The sequence below is a fragment of the Polyergus mexicanus genome, unplaced genomic scaffold, assembly GCF_030449975.1.
Source record: "Polyergus mexicanus isolate NDT 795.1 unplaced genomic scaffold, iyPolMexi1.0 SCAF_8, whole genome shotgun sequence".
In the NCBI taxonomy this organism is placed as follows: domain Eukaryota; kingdom Metazoa; phylum Arthropoda; class Insecta; order Hymenoptera; family Formicidae; genus Polyergus; species Polyergus mexicanus.
In genome coordinates this window covers 2160768-2180301 of record NW_027223328.1, presented here as the reverse complement: position 1 = coordinate 2180301, position 19534 = coordinate 2160768, and the positions used below count along the sequence as shown (strand labels likewise).

Sequence of the window (19534 nt, the reverse complement as noted above, 5' to 3'; positions counted from 1 at the left end):
TCCGCAAGCGGAGCGGGTACAACGGGACGATAAACCTTTAGTGCAGCCGTTAGCTCTACAGGAGACAGGAAGTACACCAACCAAAGAATTCCCCCGGGTACTCGAAATCACCGCGTTAATTCCGAGGTGTCTAGAAGTGGCTGAGCCAGGGATGCGCCAACGGTGCATACGTCGGCATCGTTGTCGGATGCAAGGCGTTGCAACTCGCACCCGAATATTTTGGCATGTACGTATATCGGGCATCTTAAACGGTGTTGGTGAACGATATCGAAGGAGAGAGAGGGTGGATTGAAAACGCGTCGGACGAAGGGCCATTCTTGTCTGAGCGTCGGGATGCTTGTGTCAGCGGTCACGTTTGTTCGCATCGTCTCGTTCTGGAATAACCAAAATGTCACGAGACACTCGTGTTCCCATATTTCAAAGTTTAAACAATCTCGATAAACTGTGGATATAATTCATAAAAATAATTACCAATAAAAGATAAATTAAAAACAAAAAGTAATTAATTAAAAAGAAATAAATAATAATCGATAAATTATTTTTGCGATAAATGTATATTTGTTTCTTTTTCCGGATAAATTTTCATGCAGAAAATTAATTTCTCTCGTGATGTGTGAAATAATACATCTGGAAAATTGTACAGTGGTGGTAAGCTCGGTAAAATCGTAAAAACAGCTATGAAATACACACAAATATAGCTTGATTTATTATAATCTGATTTATACAGATTTTCAGCAAAAATAATGAAAGATCAATTATCATGTCTTGACGATTAATTAAAAATTACAGTTACTTATTAATCCACGAACTGGAGAGGAAATTATTGCATATTTTATAAATTTATTCTGTTAAATATGCGCAAAATTAATTATTTATGAAATAAATATTATATAGTATAAAATTAGTCATGATTTTTCTTTGCCTTGATAGTCTCTTACTGCAGTGATGGATTAGACATCTTTAATATAATTAATCAATTCTAAATCGCTTTGTACCAAAATCTCTATATTATAAACTAAAATTTATAAACGTTGTTATATTATTTTTATATATTATATTATATATTGTATTACTTTATATATTTTAAATAATCTAAGCAATTTATTTCAATTTTTTAAGAACATCGGATATATACATATTGGATGTAGCTTAAAATTCAGGATACATTATCACTGTTTGGTGTTTGAAGAAATTTGGTTATCTTTAATATTTCTCGATGATATTTCAATACTAAATTTTATAGCAACTCTCTCACTCAATATTCCTGCAAAAGTCTGGATTTTTTATGCTCTTGTGAAAATATCAACCAGATACATGGGAGAGAAGAAAATATTTCCATCAAAAGCGGTGGAACAATTCGTGTAGATGATCACGCGATGGTAGTGAATAAGCATCAATCGCGAAAATTTTGGAAATCAAGCAGCTTAAGCTTAAATTAGCAGAGTTTTGTTCGCGTTTAATGTCGCGATAAGGGTTATTAGAGATAGACAAACTTCCTCCTGTTATGCTTCAGTATCTTCGATTTAATCAATTTTGTCGATGTTAACTCATCCAAAATGGGAGAAAATACCAAAGAAAAATTGATAAAAATAAAAATATATATAAAAAATAACAATTGCAATTTCGAGCGAGCGTTTCTTCAAAGCACGGATATATTGATATATATAAAATATTATAATAATATAAGTAACGTATGTGCAATATATTATATAATATTATATTAATAGTGCAAAAGAATTTAAAATTACATATATATATATATTGTATATATAGTATGAAATCTTTTTGTACTATTATTGCGAACGTATAATATATCGCCATTTAAATGTTAATACGTAAGTTTCTCTGACAAAAAGCCAAACTTTGCGATGTGATAGTTTTCATCTAAAAATCAGAAGATGACGACACGCGTTTTGTTTTTGTTTTTAACCGATATTTAATTTCCTCCCGGATATTCACTCGGATCATGTGTGTTGGTTCAGGATCTTCTCGTGATTCTGTTACCAAGCGGTATTCTATTAAATAGAAAGAAACGCGATACGAGAATATGCGCCAACGCACGACGTGTGTGGAATCCGAATGCGGCTATTCCGTTTCTGAGAATTGCGATGAATTTTGGATAAATGACGATGGACGCGTGCATAATTCAATCTCGCGTATAGGCAAACGTGCACTTAGACGCACGTAAACTTACTATATCGAGTCGAGCGATCCGATTTTATTATTTTTTTTATTTTATAGAACGGTTTTTCGTTCTACGTTTGTTTTGTTTTTTTCTATCAAAATAGGGAAATATTTTCCTTCGCATCAAATTATCATAGCAACGATTCGTGAAAATTTAGATTTAATTTTAAGAAATATTTAAATCTTGCGAATTAATTTGGTATTATATTTATATTACATATTTATGCGATTCTGGCGCATGATTTTGCTTTTCAATTATTATAAAAGCGGAAATATTGATAAGTTTTTTTGCTACAGTGTATAAGAAAGATCATTATCGATTTTCTCTGAAATTCACCTAAATGCACCGCACTTCGCCGCTTCTTCTCATAGTTCGTCAAACTAGTGATTCTCATAAGCTTGGCAAGTAATTATGTTCTTGTTTGCGAGCGTACAGCACCCAGCACGGCGGCGATTGAGAAGTTAATTACGCCGACGACAAATAAAACAGCCTTATAACTTGGGCATAAATACAGTTACATAGCATGAATAATTCATCGCTAGTAGTGCGAGATTATACGTGGAAAATGATATATAATCACTTAGCAGTTGCCTCTCGAATTGTTTCACTTTGCGTTGCCTCTCATTAGTACATGAGTTTCATTTTAAAACCGCAAATTATTTAGCAAAAACCCGATATATCCGTTCTTGCTGTTATGATGGTGAAAATTTCATCTACTCTATTGTTCCATATTACACTTATGTACATTGTAATTTGTGTGCTATTAACAAAATTATAATAAATTATTATTAATAATTATAATAAAATTAACAATTAACAAATATTTGCATCCTATATATATATATATATAATATATAAAAATATTATTCAAATTGCATACCATATATATAAAGAATATTTTTGAATATATTGTATATATATATATATATATATATATATATATATATATATATATATATATATATATATATATATATAAACATTAATAGACGCACGTATTGAAAAGAATAACTTCCTGTCGCATTTAATTTACTAATTATTAAAGCGATATGATTGAACAGTGAATGAAGTATCGTTGTGCAATCGGTCGAAACTGTTGCTTCATGTTAGAATATATCTCTTGTAATTCCACATCCCGGGAAGTATCATCTGATAAACCGTATATTCCATATAATTACAGAACAATTTAATTATTGGATATCGTATCAATTCACGTTTCTAATGAATTGCGAAATGTTTAATCCGTCGTGTGTGATAAGCTATTAATAATAATTTATAAATTTTACATAATCTAAATATTGTACGTTGCAATCTCTTTTCCCTTAATTTGACCTGAGAGTCCTTGCAATGTCATTTGTGAGATGAAATTAATCATCATTTTTTATGACACGCGAAAGGATTATCCACGTGTTTATTTGACGTAGCAACATATTGAAGGATTCATCAACGAAGCGAGGAAGGAAATTTCCTATCGGGCTTTCGCACGAACGATGCGCAAGAGGGTCTAGTAGAGGTTGCATGCGCAGCAGGACCGCATCACCATTTTTATAGCGTTTTGGCAGACATAAATGAATTTGCCCCCTGTACGGCAGCTCGATCCCGATCTAAATATTATGCGCATAATAGAGCACCCTATAACCCAGGCGAGGCCGAGCTGAGTAACACGGTAATAAATTGACTCGGTGCATCGGAACATGCGCTCCTGCATTGTATATAATCCAATCAGAATGCATCGTGCCTCGTAAGCAACGCTATGTGTTCGTCTACGCTCGTCTTGTTGTTTGTATGTCGTTTTATGCACCAAAGAACACCAATCACGGCACGCACACATTGTCCAAAGACATGCACGGTAGCTTATATCGCTTTTACGAGGTAAAGATATACAATGCGTCAGAAATGTTTTATAACAGTGCGTGAGTTCTCATTTTTTCTCGAATATAAAAATACATTTATTGTCGCCTTTACTAATATGACATTAAACGCGTGTATAGTACATCATATTATTTTTTTAATCAATGTATCTTTTGCATATCTGAGCTATCGGTTTGAAAACTAATATAAAAAGAATTACTATTCCTTCCTTCTTCAAAATATATCATGATAGGTATGAGATATGCAAGTAATATTATATTGAAAATATTTTCGATAGTCCAGCTAAATATATATTAAATGTTTTGTATAAATTTTACTAATATGTTATTCGTTGCAAAAGAAGATTAAACAATCAAATGTTGCGATAACATTCTTCCAGCATAAATTACCGTGAGAAAAAGCAATGTTCTATGAGACAGCTCTTATTGACCTGCGCGCTCTCACCTCGCGAGAATTCGCATTTTCGCAAGCTGCTTTTGGCAATCTACCCTCATTTCGCGGCTCTCGTGGGACGCGTTGCAGGAACCCGGAAAAAGAAACAGCCGGCTGATGGCTTCTGTTAATTTACGGTTCCATTAATCACATTCGCCACCTCCATTCTGCTGTCGCTAATTTCGCGCGCGGTGCGACCGCCGGCAATTTTTCATCTACCAAGACTAAGGTCATGGTTTGGCGGGGCTTGATGGAGGAAGGATGTATCTGGAGAGGAAGGGGTCCCTCTTAATTCCCCGTGGAATTCGCGAGCTGAGCGTATACGCGTTTTGTATCAGCTTCACCACCGCGTGCATATGTGTGAGAAACTTAACACGCTTAAGCTTAAGAGAAAATCGATGTTCTTCTTGATTCGCTGTACCATATGTTGTATATCACACATCGTATGTTACACATGTCGATAGTAGATAATTGATATCTTTTCCAAGAATATCGATACTGCAATAACGGTGCTTGTTACAAAATCATATATTTAATATATACAAAATTATCATATAGATATACAATATATTATATATAAAATTGTTAAGGTTTCTAAGATTTTACCATCACCAAGAAATTATTAATTTTTTTTTATAATGTTCCAATAGTTTTTTTATTCTATCAGTTTTACATTTATTATAGCTTATACTCGCCAAATACTTGAGTCTAATTAAATTAAAAAATAAAATGTGAATTTTTTAAGAAATCAACAATTAATTTAGAAGAATAATATGGCCTTTTTTTAGTTTATATAAATATGCTATATTTTTTTACGTGATATATTTGTTAAGAATCTTATATAAAAATCTCGAAAAATATTAAAGAACTCCGGAAAAAATGCATGTATATTCTTAACGTAATTTACTCGAGAATTGTAGATTAAATTGGAAAAGAATGAAGCACTATACGCGGATAGAAATTCGTTCTTTCTTTCTCGTCAATTTTCTGGTTCTTCTATCATCCCGAAAGACGTATCACACTAATTTGACGGAAGTTGTTCGTCCGGTAAAGAAAATTCTCTTTCCGAGCCGTCTTTCTCTACCACGAGTTCCATTTGTTAACAGCATTAAAATGACGATTATCCGTCCGGACGTAGATTGAACGATGAGTTTCTTTTTCTGAAAGTCGGATAATCGCGTGGATTATATCATCATTACAACTGTATGAAATAGCAGAGAAACATTAGATTCGATTTTTCTGTGACTACTCTTCAAGTGATACGAGATACTGTCAGAACGAATTTACGCTAATTATCCGCTTGAAGCGAGCTTTTCAGTGAAAATATAAGACATTTTGAAAGTGATTTAATTATTCGTAATGTCGGCATTGTTGTCTGTCTTTAACGTAAGTCAGACCATTTCAGGAATTTTCCCCGTCACTGAATAATCTCTAAGGATCATAAAATCAGATAAAAGCACGTTGGAAGATGTATTTCTGCCTCATGGCAAAGAAAATTTGAAGACGTCAAACGTTCAAGTTCATGAAAGTAATTTATTAACTTTAGTCGCAATATCCACAAGTGTTTCATTGATTATTTCTTATCTATTATTTCCATTAGTCAGATGATCGATGATCATAAGAGCTTTTTTGCGGTATATAATTACATCCACGAGTGTAAAGTTACTCGATCAAATGGACCATCACGCGAGCGATTTTTTTAAATTATCTATCGGTGTGCGCGAATGCATCATGTTAGAAGTACACGCTAAAATAATCTCTAAAAATTACAAAAATTTTTATGACATTCCTAAAATTATGTGCCGATAACAGCTTCTTATTTGCGGAGCGGTAACAAATCTACAGAGGCAGCGAGTTTCAAAGGATCGCATAAATCTATCTGACAGATTCATTCATTTTAAGAGGCCCGTTCGCAATCCATTTAGCTCACCCACTTTCCGAAATTATAAAGAACGTGGTCCTTGCGCATGCTGACAAAAAACTGATCGCTAAAGGGAAGAAATACGCTTTACCGAAGACTCGATGCAATAAATATTTTTTCAATTACGATCGATAGTCTCCAAATATCGCTCGAATGTCGCGGTGGTCGCTATTGAAATTTCTACGCTGTGTAAATATTCGACGATATTTTCAGTCGACGTTACGATTGTCGATTGGCTTTTTTTGTCACTTGGCTTAACATATAAAGCAAAAAGAAGGGACAACGAACGGGGTGGGAAAAGCGAGAGGCCGAAGTAACCAGTTTTTTGCTGGAATCGCATAGATATCCTTCGTTCACGGACGAACTTTTTCTTATCGTCCTTTCCTTGGCCGTGAATAGAGGCGCCCGGCCCAGGGGCATTCAGATTTCTCGTATTAGCCGAAGGAATCAAAGGCAATTGCTGAGAAATCCGCCGCCTCGAGGCTGAGTCGAGGCTCCTTGAATAGAATTCTCCTTTCTCCTTCACGTTCTTCTTCGTTCCTGCTTCTTCCGTCTTCTCGATCCCTCGTATTTTCCCTCGGTCCGCTTATTTTGCTTCTGAAAAACGTTGTTGCCTGTAAAGCGTTGCTTTCCTTCGACATAGCTTACAGTCGGCGAATTTAGGACGAAGAAAATCTCATGAAACTGGAATTCGTTACAGAAAATCATATGTTGATTTATCGAACTTCTCGTAGTGATCTTTCTTTTAATTAAAAAACAATTCTTACACTAATTATATAAATTTGATCCAATAATGTAATGACTTTTTAATTAACCGCTTTCAAATTAAGGTTTTTTTTTTTTTAAGTAATTCGATCAAAAAATCGAAATTGCAAATTCAAACGTTAGGAGGTATTTAACTTTTAACAAATATTAAAACATTGTAATGTAATAATATAATCTCAATAATAATAAATGCGTATAATAAAGAATTATATTTATAATAATTGTATTAATTTCAATAGTTCTAGATGTTACTGTCACGTTACTGTTTTCCAGAGAATTTCCGTAAACAACAAGAGAAACACAATAAAAGAATGACTTTTCTTGGTCGCATGTATCCTTTAACTATTTCGCACCGATAATGTTCTCGCGGGCGATTACCCTGATAATTTCGATAAGCACAATTCGGTGTAGCTTCGGATAGCTCGGAATTTTAGTAGTTGATTATGCGTTAGAGATTCTTGTGTTAAGGAGGACGAAGGGAGATAAGGTCGAAGCAATCTCTATCGCGATTTCGTGCATTGGCTGCTGGGCCCATGACACAACTGACTCTGGTTTACACGCGGGAACCTATTAACGCGCGCAATCTCCGGCTAAACATCTTGGATAAGCTGTTTGAACAACCGGGTCACTGGGTTGCATTAATTACTTCTTTGGCCGGAGGAGCCCGGGCAGTTTCCTTATTGCCAGGCCGCGTGCCTGCAGGATTCGTTCTTTCTCTCTAATTTTCCACGTAAGTTTCGGCTCTCTCTCTCCTTCTTTTTTCTTATCTCACTCGCTCTCGATATCGTAGATACTGGCGAGAAATTCGCAACAACTCGCGTTAGAGCCGCAACGATGTTTAAGCTTCAAAGCGAGCCGGAGAACCGTGAGGTAATTAATATTCGCCGGCAGTTTCGCGACGGAAAAAGCTGCTTAATTTGGACTCTGCATAAAATTATTTCTGACAACCAGGTCGCGGTTTAACCGGCCGCGATTAGCATTTTATTAGGGCACGAATTGCGTTATATAAAAAAATTTATTGACGGCATGTCACATTTATTGAGTTAACATTTTATATACTTTATAAAACCCTCCAGATATATATCCTCAAATCTATATTTATAATTTTAAAGTAAATGTGTCATATATATATATATGTATATAAGTAGCATATCTCTACGCGCTATATCTCATAATTCTATTTCTTTATTGTTTGACCCTTTTTTTAGACAGATTTATTCTTCTTTTCTTAAGACTGTATATATGTGATCACTATTTTTTAATAATACTTTGAAATTATCGCATTTTTTAATATATAAATTAAATAATATTAAATATGTAAAATAAAGAGATCCGTCGTGCAATTTTAGTGCAAGAACTAATTTACATGCGGCGTAAAATTATTATTAAAGCAGTAACAGATTTCTACTATTAAACAAATTATACATAATTAACATTGTTTATATAAGAAAATAGTAAAAAATAAGAGTTTAATGACTACAGATCACGCGATAAGATTTCAATTTTAAAGCAGAATAAAAGTGACCTAACTGATAAAACGTTACATATACATGTATATAGGACATGCCGTGATCATGCAACAACCGGAATCATACTAGTTGTCAGCTACAAACAAGCACAGTGCAGTTCTTGACGTAAAATACGTTTTTATTCGTCACGGAAAACTGCTGGAAAACAGAAACGAGAGTGAGCACAGGCTGATTTATACGCATGTGGCACTGACATTGTAGGATAATATCATCGCTCTTCTAATTAACTCGTTCCCCGTTTAACAAAATTAAATACTTAAATGTTAAAGAATATAAGCTTAGAAATAGGATAGATTATATATATTTAACATTGCGCTTAATAATATTTTACTACAGCTAATATATGTTACATCGTATATTAATATTCTCCTATTCCTTTCCTTCATTTAATATATGACATTAAAATATTCTACTTTTATTATATTCTATTACTAATCAATTTAATTATTTGTTTAATATCTCTTTACAATACTATTAATATTTTGAAATATCTTCGGAATAAGCGTTCTATGTTGTGATACGAAGAAATTAATCAAATATCGACTAAGAAATCTCATCTTTAGAGGAAAGTTTATATCCAAGGATTTAACTTCGTTGTCGGCCAAACTTGTTTGGCTAAAGCTGAATGGGTAAAGGGGAGAATTTTGTTCCGAGTACAACGGAAAGGCGTAATATAATTAGGTGGCTGAATGACACGGCAAATTCGAGATCCTCAGACATACTCCGAGATGCTCTCCTGCATAAGGATGCTTCCCTTGGCACATCGACGACCGTGATAACTTTTCGTGAAAATATCTTGTTTTCTGCTCGTTCCTCTTTCGCCAGCCACGTAAGCCGAAATTCGCTCAAAGTTCGGAGCTAGTAGAATTGCGCTTTAATTAAAAAGCTCTCATGGTTACGAAGAGTGCTTCGGGTGGTTGTAGGATTCCTTGTACCCCCTTGTCGATCGTCCTCATCGGGCCTTTTGGTTGTAATTTTGAATCATAAAGTCACGGCGAATACTCTTCTCAGGTGTGTCTCTTGTGTGTACTAATCAGTTTGAAGATATTATTATTCTCATTATTTTTTCTGTTGTCGTGTTCCCTTCATTAAAAATTATTCGAAGATAAAATTCATATTTTTTTCACATGAATCCTTTACTTGAAAATATTATTACCAGTTTCAGATTTTTTTTTTTTTACAATATTTTGTTTTAATAAATAAAGTAAATTTTTCATGAGTATAATGACAACTTAAATAAAAAATATGTTATAAAATTCTTATTATATAATACTACATGATTATATGATTATTATCAAAAAGATGATACGAACGAACATGATGTATCTGAAACGGCTTGTTAAATAAAACGTTTGCATATAGAATGCTCTACGCTTTATCTCCCTATTGCCTCGAGCTTATATTAATTCCCGCAACTTCATTCACATTTTCAGCAATTTCTTTTCAAAATCTTCTTTTAGTACTGTCTCTGATTTGAGTCAGCCTGAAAAATCCGTACGCCATTATTCGGCTCAAGCGAGACAGCCGGTTCAAAATCCTACCGTTACAAATCGCTGCACTTCATCCACGAGGATTCAATTGACGATATTACGAGATCGCTTTGTCGTGCTCGTCCACTGAGACTCTAAATCCAGTTCATAAAAAGCCGCCGGAAAGATACGAGATATTTGTCAAGAATGAAACGAGAATGAAATATAAAGTAATCTAACGTGACTTACAAAGAAGCTATTTTATTTCCTCCATTTCCCTTTGAAAACTTATTATCTGCATTTGATTTCTAAAAAAATCTTTGATAATTTAATTACTTTATATTTCTAGATAACTGCTTTCCGCGAATAATTAAATAATTTTATTGATGGGCGACAATATTCGCGATCACGATTTCATCAAAAATCAATTAACTATTTGTAAACCACATATTTTTCTTTTTGTCTATATTATATTAAATACTAGCATTCTGGGGACAGACAGAAGATTTTAAATTCTGTTTAGAATTAACTATTAAAGTAAAGTTTAGTTTCACACTCAAATATCGTTATTTGTCTGTATAATGTTAATTAACTAAGTTTCGTTATTTTAAACGCTGAGTTAGTCGATTGATAGTATGTAATAGGTGTGATGTTGCGCGATAAATGAACCAATTTCTCGAGGATTTAGCCTGTCTCAATATTGGCAGTTTTAGAGGCACACGTATCAAGTATCTCCCGACTATCCAGGATCACTTCGGAGCCAAGCCTCGAGAGATAGGTGGTTGTCGATGCCAGCAGCGGATTTTCTAGATAAAAAAATTGTCTCCACCTTATCCTGAAATATATAAATCGCTTGCCGCGCACTTCGAAGACACATCGATATTTTCCCGTACCAGCTTTAATTGATGAACGTACCTCGATCGTCAAGTGGAAGTTATTTATAACATGGTTTAACGTAAGTTTCATAGGGTAACTTATCTTATGCATGAACGTGACGAGAAGAGCAGATTTTATTCTGTCACTGCATACTGTGCACTATTTTTATCGACGTGCTCTCATCACCTTTATTCGCGCGAGAGACCTCATTTAAATTTTTAGATATCTTAAACTGTAACAAATCGATAGTATTAATGCAATAGTATCAGGTAAATTAATTTTCAGATAAAAATATTGCATCATTAAAAATTGAAAATTTTGTTATATATGTGTTCATCTCACGTAAATAAAATTTCATATTATTAGAGTCGGATTAAAAATAATTATGACACAATAGTTTTAATTGATTGTCATTTCTATTATAATTCTATTATAATTTGTAGGGTATATTCGCTATCTCTATATCTATGAAATTTGTAATATCTGTTTCACTGTACATACGAAACAGGAAGTTTGCCGTACAAATTTGTCCTTTCGCGAATGCGCCCGTTTTCACGCTGTGTATCACTCACGTGCTCTGTGTACACTTGTACTCTGTATCTACGCTCACATGGGAAATTCGTACAAATGTGTCACCCGTACACAGCCAAAAGCGCCAGGGCACGGCCGAATTAGACTGCTTGTTCATTGACAAGCTCATCCGCACTTCCGGTAACTCTCGCTACTAATTAATGCTTATGTGTATCCGGGAGGCGTCATCACGAGGTCGATAATTCGACTAATTTGCTGATTACACAGAGCTAGCTTTGACATTGACGCTTGTCTATTAATTTTAACGTGTGATATATAAACTTTTAATAAAAACTAAAATTATTATAGGGAGAATTCAATTAAAGTTAAAAATATATAGTATTTCGTTATATTTAATACCGCAAACATTTTAATGAACTAATTAGTTATACGTAAAGAAAAATATATGTGTATATCAATAATCGCTCTCAACAAATAAAAGTGAATTGATTTGACTGTTTGAAAAGTATTGAATGTAAACAAAATTATATAATTATATGAGGAGTCGAAAAAAAACTGATAAACTTAATTTTTCTGTACTTTTACAATTGATAAATAATTCTTGATATTTATGATTAAGAAATTCAAAAATTAAAATTATTTATTTTATTTACGTAATCATTCATCATGAAAAAGATACTCTTGCGTGTCTCGTGCTACGATTTGTGAAGCGAATAAAATCCTATAATAATTCCAATTTTCATCGGTCAGCTTTTCCTTTCTCGATCATTCCATTTCATCGGAGACGAGTGTCTATGAACTGGAATTAGATTTTATTCAGAAGATTGCGTTACGCGCGTTCCGGAGCGCGCTCTTTTTCCTAAATCGTTTCTTCCTCCCAGAACGATTTTGTCCCGCGAAATGACATAAGGAATATACCTCGGCATCCTTTGCGGTGGCCCTCCCCCTCGTATCGTAACGATCTCTTTGATGTTCCCCTGGTACATGCGGGTATCTGCCGGCTCGGGAATAAACGAAAATTGTCAGAAAGGGTGTGTGGGTCGCGAGTCTCGTCTTGTATCTCGATATACGGAATGTACCATTAAAGATTTCCATTTCATTGTCAATTTACGTCTCGTCTGTGTAATGATACTGTAATAGCGCGTCGGCTCTCGACGAATTTCGCATATTAGATATTACTTTGTATTACGCGTGCACAGATTGGGTGTGCGTGCACGTCGTTAACGTGACTAGTCGTACAAATGCGAGCTGACTGTATCTGGGAAATGTCAGGCGTCATCCTTAAAACGTAATAATTAATTAGCGAGCCGTGCATACGGCCATTCAGATGTATGGGTGTAGCGAAACTGCAGGTGATACACCGCATCAGCAAGTTTCGAGGAACGTTATTATATCAGTGCGAGGATAATTATTCATGTTGATGGAATATCGTGCCCTTCGTATCCTGGTGAAAGTTATTGTAATCTCTGCGCTGTGCTTTAAAAGAGGGAATGCGTAGATTGAAAATCTCTGCGTCGAATGTATCTGTCGCGATCACCAGAGATCACGACAAAAAAGGAATACCAAGATATCTCGTTTCGATACACGAGATTCTCTTGGATATGCTCGATAAATGCGGCCGCATCATTTTATTTCTCGTACGCACTACCCATGAGCGTCTATTAACTGCGTTACGCGCTCGCACCGCGAAATAAATTAGATTTCGAGCGTCGCGGATAAACTGTCATTCCTGTCCGGGCAACGGAATTTATGGCCGCGAGCCTTAAAGGTGCCACGTTCTACGTTATTAATGACTGGTTTGTGTTTAATGCGAGCCAGTCGCGCTCCCGCACGTACTCTTTATAGTGCGCGCGACCGTGTCGATAAAAGATGAAAATATTATTGACCGGTCATTGATCTCTCGCTGGTAGCTCGAATGCAACGCTTTTGCGTCACGCAGATTTTTTAACACGAATAATCCTTCCATCAAAAAATATTCGTTCAAACTTTCTTATATGTAAAAAAATTTATTATTTTATATATTCAAATTTTATTAATTTTTTTAAACGCAGTCGATTAAAAAAAAATATAGAATATCGGTAAATTATTACCGATGAATTTTCGAAACTAATACCGCTTTCAAAAAATAAATGACTTGAGTATTAAAATCAAATACAATATATTAAAAAAAAGTTTTATCATTAAAATCTATTTAAAATATTGTATATCCAACCGTCCGCTTAATTATTAGTTTTGCAATTAAGTGCAATACCGACGATTTATCCGGAATAAAATAGTAGCTCAGACATCCTAATTAGAGTCGCGAATTCTCGTGAACCCTGAACAAAGCTCACGTGTGCCGCGGTAGATATCGGCGCTTCGTCCGGAATTAAAATCCACGGGGTACTAATTAACGTAGATCGGATGTAATTACCGATGCTGAAGCCAAGTATCATTCTTGGCATTCCGCGTCTCGAGTGTTTCGCGAAAATAGCGCGGCGGAAATTCGCAACGCGCATTCGTATGCATACAATACACTAATTTGACATCCACCTCGCGTGCATTTCGACTGTGTCTTACGCTTCATTATCTAAATGCGTATAAAAATATTGGGGAAAAGAGTCTGATATAAAATAATTAAAAATAACTGAAATATAAATAGTGTAATAAGCGTAAATTCTCGCAGAAATATCACATATTTCTGCCTGTATTTTTTCATTTTCTACTTTTTTACCTTCGCATATTCTTTTATCATACATATCTTGGTAGTATTCTCGTCAGACGATAAATCGAGAAGAATCTGATAAGACGGATAAAATAGAATAAAATATGTCGTATTCCGCGATAAAATCTCCTCGCAGAAAGTAGCGACACAAAAAGTTAGCGTACGCTATATAAAGATATATACGGTATTCAATTTGAAAAGGGAGATAAGAATTAAATATATTATTATATTAAAAATTGTATCGTGAAAGAGTATTTATATAATTCTGGAAGAGCTTTAAGTTCTTGAAAAAAGACGTATAAGTCCCTTTTTATATAAATTTAACGCTTTACAGCATGTGTACTGATCGCTTTCGTCGACAAATCTGCGTATAAAATCATCTAGCATTCATTAATATAGATTTACAACCGTACCGTGGTTTGTGCGCATAATGACGATGCAAAGCATCGAGTTTCTCGTTATTTATGGCGCAACGACCTTACGTTTCTATCACGATATTAATGGAATGTTATTTCTCGCGATAACGAGAAATTATGAGACACACAGAGAACGTCGTAAGTAAATATAATCCCTGCTCATGATTCGACATATGCAGAGTTTCGTTTCGGATACGCGTGTTCCTACACATATGACTGATATTTCTAGTGTCAAGTTTGCATTTAGATTCTTCGTTGGGTATTCAGAGTTTGTCTTTACTGTGATAATTGCTTCCGCTATCAAGTGACATAGAATATGATGTATATATATTGAGAGAATACGCGAAGTTTGTACACAATTAGTTTTAATTAATTTTTAACATATATATAAAGAGAAATATAAAAACGCTAAATATAAAAAGAGAAAGTTATCGAAATAATTAATTCTTTACATAAGATTCTAAAGATTTTGCTTATAAGCCTTGTCTTAATAGTAATGGTTCGTCTATACGTACACTTGATACCGTTTCGTGCTATTTAATGGAATCTTCAAAGTGGCCCAGAAAGGTTAAAATCATTATTTGTAATATATAGGAGAAAGTTGAGGGATAGTTTGTCGCCTAAACTGGCGCTTCTAGTAAGTACATTTAATCCTATTATCGGCTAACGATTGTGGACGGTCATAGTTGTCTTAACTTGTCTAATTATCGGTGCCCAACTTGTTGCTCGCAAACTGAGCGGAACAATAGTTGCTCAACAAGGTGCGGCTAGTTATCTAAGTTTACTAGGATTCCACCTTTGAGGGTCCAATTAGTCGACAAGCTATGTAAATTTCAAGTACTTACCTATTAAGTCCGATCACAACGAATTAGACATGAAATAACAAACATTTATAAATATTGTATAACACGCGTGAAACTATCCAAGAAATATGTATATCCGGGGCCACTTAAAATATTTTACGTATCTATCATATTTATCTCTCTCTCTCATTTTACATATTTAAAATTTCTTTATAAAACACCACATATATGGTATTACATCGTAATAAAAGAACTCTCTTTTTGCATCAACATATCTTTTTTATATGAATATATATTAATATTTTAGTCACGTGCAACTTTAGAGATTCTATCCACATATTTATAAAATTTTTTATAATTAGATATAATTTTCTTTAACTCCAATACAAAAATATTTGTGAATAATATATATATATATATATATATATATATATATATATATATATATATATATATATATATCATTTACATAACAGGAACAGTGTCAAATAATATTTGAAGAATAAAATTTTCATCGTTAGAGAAAAATAATTATTATTATATCATGAATTATATTTTTAATATCCTTCTGTCACTTAATTGCATTGTTCGTAACTTATGACTATCGCGTTACGAAGTCGTGTTGCACACCCGGATTATTATCTTTACAGAAGGTGATCTACAATTATTAGATATTAGCTTCCTAGATTGACCTTCATTGGCAATCTATAACTATCGAGATGCTTTTATTATATCATACAGAATGTAATTATTTTTAAGATGGCATATATATGTATATGTTCGTATATGGTGGACTTACGCAGATTTGATTTACGAGCCATCTCACCGTCTCTAATATAGAAATAGATGAACCGATCGCGCGGCTTCTTCACCATAACGCTCGGCGGAGAAAAAAAGGACGCGCTCCGGTTTTATCTCGCCTCGGGCGTGAAGCAATCTCACGAGGGAGCTTCATCCGGCACAGCTATGCCAATAGCGATATCTTCGTTGATTAGTGTGGACAGTAATTAAGGTTGTTATGGGCGTGCAAGAAGCGCAAAAGTCTCCGCGCCAGGTATAACCGATCGTTTTGCCCGATCGCGTCCGATAACACTGGGACTGGTTAGAGTAAATGTCGATTACGATTTATAATACGCCACAATGAACGTAGCGAACTGGCGTATCCTTTACGTGTGATAAATCTCGCGTAAGAAATACAGCAAACGGTACGCGAGGCTTTAAATTGTTATTAAAATTACAGCAATGAATCTCGCGCGACCGATTCCATGCAATTGGGATAAAAAGTAACGAGATAAACATCTCTTCTTAACCACTTTATTGCTTACGAATTTATAGCGCTGCTTTGACATATTTATATCGTGATTATTCGTGCAAATAACTAAGATATCGCAGATTTATGCAATAACAAGAGCATTTGTTATAACAACGTCATAAATTTTTGGACGCGTTATAAAATGTTACAAAGGGTTTCTTTCGTACAAAAAAAAAAATCAGACGTAACGAAGCAAATAATACAGATATAATATAACTGAATTTTCGCAGTTAAGTTGAATTACCAGCAACCGTCGTGATTGCGCGACCCTAAAAGTTAAATTAGATCTCACCCCCGAGGGGGATGAAGAATTTGCTCACGTGGACCGCAAGTCGTGGGCAAAGAAGCTCGTCGAGTTATTACCGCCATAATCTAGGGTACTAAAAGTTTCTGTTGCCTCCTGGGATACGAAATCAAGCTTACGAATGAACACGTACATGCCGTAACGTTCGGAATGATTCTCGAAGGGTGCATTTACATACATTACTAAACGCTTTTTATCGTGCGTTTATACTTTCTTCCAAAGATCGCTCGTCTGTCTGATGAGCTGCCGTGCGATCGCTCTTTACGACACACGCTTTTGACCGAAACGAATTCAAACACCGATAATATATTTCCGACACGATATTATAAAGAGACTGTGTCCATGAAATTGAACGGAAACGCTGTCACAGTCGATTAATGTACGAGATAATAAAATTGTGAAATCCTTATTAATTATCTCCAATTAGCAGTACGATAGCTAGAGGCGGCACCGTGACGATATTTAATTGCACATAGAGACAATGAGCTAATTTTCTTTGCGAACCAACGCGCATTTAAAATGTACATTTGTGATTTAATTTAATTTCGCAAGAAGCGATGAGAGGAATAATGATCGTCACGCTGCACTTGGACTAACCGAGCTCTGCAAGAGATGGCTGCATTTCCCGGAGTTTCCGCAATTACGCGAGCCACGGCGAGAGAGCAGGAAGATAGTTAAATAAGAGGATCTTTCTCCAAGTAATGGTAGATAACCAAAGCGCGAAGTTTGCGAGCTCCAAGTTACTAGCAGCGGACGCCGAGTCGTCCGTCACACGGAACTTCTTCCCGCTCTAATGGTCCCGCGCGGCAGCGCGTTAAGGATAGGTTTGGCGTACTTATAAAATGACATCGCAACGCTTAATGTCTGTGAGGCCCGTTAATCGAGTAAGAAACGTCTAATTATTTCGCATTTGCTCGAATCTCTCTCTCTCTCTCTCTTGCCTAAAATAACGACCGCGAGAAGGCGGATTCGTCAAAATGTTCCGTGCGATTCACTTTATATTCTTTAAAACTCTAATTAAAAATATAAAACTATTATTAATAAATCGTTATTAATAAATGTTATATATAAACGTTATTAATAAATTATAAATCGTCATTAATAAGAAGATAGAAAATCACTGCTTCTTTACGAATAAATAATTTCAAGTATTTAGAAAGAAACATAGTTTGCGAGGAAATGATTTATTTTCGTTTGCTTTTAAAATTTTCGCAATCATCGCATCGTTTTTGAATTGCTGGGATTCTAAGATTACGCTATATAAGCTGTTATTCTAATGAAGCACTTACCGTTTACTGGGCGCCACAGCTTCTTTGTCTCTTGGAGGGATAATCAGGCGGATTACGGAATCGGAAGTTTTGCCGGCGCGTGATTCTCGCGAAATGAAATGAACGCAAGCACGAGATGATCCTCGTTTGTATCTTCCATCGTTTATTTCTATTCACAGTCAATAAATTAACACTTATCGTTGGAAACCATACGAGAACCGAGAGACGATAAGAATTATGTGTGATTCGCGTGACCATCTACAAACCCCGCAATTAACCAATAAATACAAAATCAGCTTATAAAAAGATCCGGCGATGCGCGCTAACGATGCGGACGCGATCGCCGCGTTTCTCTCTAGATCTGTGTTTTATTACTTTATGTACATTATATTCGTTAACCACGCGAGAAGAATGGACTAGACCGCTACGTAAACGCTTAACTTCATTCGCTAGCAAATCACCGAAAGCGACGTGGCTTCGACGCTTCTCTCGATTGACGAATAAATTTATCTATCGATCGCGCTTCGCCGTTTTCGAGGGGCGTGCAAGGCGACGCCATAGGCCTTCCTTCATCATCGAAGATTCTCATTTCTTCCTTAAGATTCGCTTAAATTATCTATTTTCGATTACCGCGCTTCCTCCTCTTTTTTTTTATTTTATTTTATTTTATTTTATTTTTTTTTTTTTTTGAGGGGAGTAGAGGGTCTACGAGTAGAATAAGTTTACTTTACATCAAACGCTGCGTAATTTCCCGAGCTAATAAAATCACTATCGTGTCTATTCATACTCTTATAAACTCGTTACTAATTTAACATCGCGTCATCTCCCTCTCCCCTTTTCCGCTTTTTCTCTCACATGCACGCGCACACATATGCTCAATTTTCAATCATCTCTCTCAGTCTCGCCCTTTGTGTCTCATAATAAATCGCTTCGCTCGTCTTCTACACTTGTTAGTATTCTCGATGGAACGGATAAACTAGCAGACGTCATCGAAATCGACATATCATTTATTGGATAAGTCTTCTCGGCACTATTCGAAACGTCAATATTCGAATCATCACACAAACTCGTTAAAAAAAAAAGAAAAAAAAAGAATCCACAGGTGAAACGAGCGGAATGCGATTTCATTGGAAATTTCATTCCCGCT

At 35.0% G+C, this 19534-nt stretch overlaps 1 protein-coding gene across 2 annotated transcripts in view; it reads right to left on the bottom strand.

Annotated features, from left to right (window-relative positions):
- Nucleotides 1–278: 278 nt before the first annotated feature.
- LOC138935722 (SAM and SH3 domain-containing protein 1) overlaps nucleotides 279–19534 on the bottom strand; it is a 314166-nt gene continuing 294910 nt past the window's right edge. Inside the window, exon 17 of one of the 2 annotated variants that reach the window (XR_011447282.1) lies at nucleotides 279–374. The gene's annotated coding sequence lies outside the window, so the exon portion shown is untranslated. Of the gene's footprint in view, nucleotides 375–6384; nucleotides 7008–19534 lie in introns of those variants that run through there. The other variant, XR_011447281.1, reaches the window with a different exon arrangement.